The sequence below is a fragment of the Dendrobium catenatum genome, unplaced genomic scaffold (genome assembly GCF_001605985.2).
Source record: "Dendrobium catenatum unplaced genomic scaffold, ASM160598v2 original_scaffold_186627, whole genome shotgun sequence".
NCBI lineage: Eukaryota > Viridiplantae > Streptophyta > Magnoliopsida > Asparagales > Orchidaceae > Dendrobium > Dendrobium catenatum.
The window spans coordinates 99,272-102,891 of NW_021505045.1; the positions used below are offsets into that span (position 1 = coordinate 99,272).

At 28.8% G+C, this 3,620-nt stretch overlaps 1 non-coding gene across 1 annotated transcript; it reads left to right on the forward strand.

Annotated features, from left to right (window-relative positions):
- Positions 1–1,445: 1,445 nt before the first annotated feature.
- Positions 1,446–1,552, forward strand: LOC114578853. Its single transcript, XR_003699777.1, has one exon. It is a non-coding gene; the product is annotated as a small nucleolar RNA R71 (small nucleolar RNA).
- The last annotated feature ends 2,068 nt before the right edge of the window (positions 1,553–3,620 follow it).

Sequence of the window (3,620 nt, forward strand, 5' to 3'; positions counted from 1 at the left end):
TCTTGTTTTAGACTTTCTACTACTACATCTTCCAAATCCACTCTAAATCAATCTTTATTCTTCTCTTGAGTAAATTTTATAGATTTAAGCACATCAATTGTAACCTCCTTATCTTGAACCCTCATAATAAATTCACCCTTTGTAAATCTATCATGGATTTTCTAGTAGCTATGAAAGGTCATCCTAAAATGAGAGGTATTTCCCTATCGCTTCCATATCTCAAATAAAAAATTTGATAGGGAAAAAATTATTAATTTTAATAAAAACACCATCTATCACCTCTCTTGGTATTTCCCTATCGCACTTAAAAGATCTATCAGCTTACTACAGGGTGATAGAATTTGGTTGAACCTATCTTATATCTAATCTTTTAAAAGTAGAAATTGGCATGAGGTTGATATTAGAGCCTAAATCACATAAAGCTCTCTCACATAATTTATCAACAATAGTTAAAGGAATTGTAAAACTCCTAGAATATTTAAGTTTCTCAGGAAGTTTCTTTTGAATTATAGCTCTACACTTTTCAGTTTAAACTATAAATTAAAATTCCCAAGCTTCATTTTCTTATTCAGAATATCCTTCATAATTTTGAGTAAGTGGGCTTTTTTTCTAAAGCTTTAGAGAAGGGTATATTAATGGTTAAATTTTTAAATTCTTCTAAGAACTTTGAGAACTATTTGTCAAGATTTTTTTATTAACCTTTGAGAAAAAAGTGGTGGTAATCTTTTTATAACCTTCCAAATTATTATTTTTGGATCTTTTATAGAGTCAGATTATTCAGATAAAGATTCATTTACTAGTTGTTCAACTTTGCCATCATTCATCTGAGGTAGACCTTTATGTTTGTTAGGGTCTACCAAATCTTTCCCACTTTTGAGTTGATTATTATGACATTTTTCTTCCAATTTTTGATGACTAATCAACCTATAAATATGGACTATTTGATCTTCAATTTTTCTTAGAGCATTAGATTGATTATGAAATTGGATTTCTAGATGCATAATAATATTTTCCAAGGATATCTTAATATTTCTATTATTATAAAGTTGTTTAGAATCCGAGTGATGAAGTTGCAGCACTATATGATGTGAAAGTATAGTGCTACATGAAGGGATGCTACAACTCTTAAATTTCTAGGATCTATATTGATATTATTATACCCACGTCTCCTAGTTTTAACATTTAAGTTATCTAGTTTCCTATAAATTATCATAACTTGTGTAGTAAAAATTGACAAAGCATCAAATTTATACACTTCTTCTACTCTCTTAGGATTTATCATTTTGGTAGGCCACTTAAAATTATTAGTATCCATTTCCTCAATTAATTCATATGCTTCCGCAAATGGCTTAAAAATTAATGATCCTCTAGCTACAACATCTGCAATTATTCTAAGAGATCATACTAATCAATTATAAAGTATTTGAATAGCCAATAAATTAGGTAAATTATGGTGAGGACATTTCTTAAGTATTTCCTTAAATCTCCCCTAACTCTCATAGATTGATTCTCCTTTAAATTGAGAAAAAGAAGTGATATCATTTCTAAGTTTAACAATCTTTGAATGAGGGAAGTACTTAGTAAGAAATTTATGATCAAACACATTCTAAGTGGTTATAGAGCCTGGGGGTAAGAAATTCAACCACATCTTAGCTTTATCTCTTAAAGAAAATGAGAAGAATCTATGTTTAATAGCATTATCCTTGAAACCTTCATACTTAAATGTTATACAAATTTTTAAGAAACATACTAAGTATAAGTGGAGATATTGAACAAGTTTTCCTTAAAATTGAGAATTTTAAACCCTTTGAATTATGGTAGGTTTTGATTGAAAATTATTATCAAGGATTGCAGGTCTACTAAACTATAAGGAATTCTATCTACTAAAAGGTTATCATAATTCCTATGAGGTCTAGATTGATCTTGATCTAATAAAGGTTCAACCAACTTTACTATCTTTTTTATTTTTCAAAATTTTTGAAGAGTTTTATCTATTTTAGAGTAAAAAAATAAAAGTTCCTTTCTTTGTCTATAAAGCATGCAATCATGAATATACAATAAAAAAATAAAATGAAACAAATAAAATAAAAAATACAAGTTTGTCTAATTATGTAATTAATTTAATAATATAGTTAAAGTTTGCTAAAAGCAAATTACTTTCCCAATAACCATGTCAAAAACTTGATGGGGCTGTGGAGTAAATTTTGAATTATATAAAAATTTAGAGATGTATCATCCCTAAATAATGCTTATGTATTCTTTAATATAAATAATAATAAACCCCACTTAATATACATAAGTATTCATGCTTATTAAGTAAAAAAGTGACAAAGTAGAGTGTCGAATTGATGAGGAAGTATGCTTATATACAACAAACTATTACTATCTACTTTAATTGTAATAAGTTTCCTTCTAAAATAAAAATGATATTTTGGAGATTTTGTCACTGAATAAAATAATATAAATACATTATTGAGAAAAATAAAGCCAATTAATGTCAGTGCAATCCCTATAAGGCCAAAAAAACCCAATAACTTTGCTTACATAGACACAAGATATCCAGAAGCAAGCCAGTAAGCACAACTTGATAACCCCTCTTGCTACCTAAGCAAGGAGTTAGGCAAGATGAAAAACATATGAGACTATGGCCATAATTCAATAATTTCCAATCATTGCTAAAGAAAACCCCACCATCCCTACAGACAACATCTATAAAATAAAGAGTACAAACATCAATTGGAGATCAGAGATCACCATAAAGAAGTGACCACCAAAACAGACACAATACAACCAATCCCAACTGAAATAAAATGTATTTTCTAACATAAGAAAAACCAAGCTTGTCTAATCTAATAAGGCCCTTTAGAAATGTAGGAAAGTATTTTTAAGAGACATCAGTGAGAAATTTAAGATGATAACCATGGTTAGCAAACCAATCAGCACTAGCATTACCTTCCCTATGAACATGTGTCAAGTTAGCTTTAAGGAAAACCAAAAGTTGCTTAATTTCCCTAAGAATGTAAAATACTTCAAGATCGCAAATCTTATCATCACTTTATTTTAAACAAAAGACCATGTACATAGCATCAACCTCAATCCAGATGCTAACAATACTGAGAGAAAGACACAATTTCAATCCATATAAAATAGTACATAGTTCAACAAAACTAATAGAGCATTTTGGTAAAGGACATAAGAAATAATAAAATTACCATAAGAATCTCTAATGATATCATAACAACCCCAAGAGCTATCTTTCAATGAAACATTGGTACTCAGCTCAAACACATTTTAGGGTGGTTTGGACCAATAAAGCAATACAGGAGTATCATTGATATTGTTATGTTCACGTGGAATGCCAAAATCCTTTTAGCAACAAAAAAATTCTGTTTAAAATTCTTAGTTATCAAAATATTAACATTGAATAATTTACACACTTTGTCTTTAACGTTCCTAATAATATGCTCATGTTTCATAGTAATATTATAAAAAAGGAGAATTATTCCTAGCAAACCAGAGGTACCACATAATAAGAGAAGGGATGAGATTGGTAATATGGCCTTTTGAATTAGAGAACCACATATTGAGGATGTCCTTGATAGAAATATTAGAATGAAATT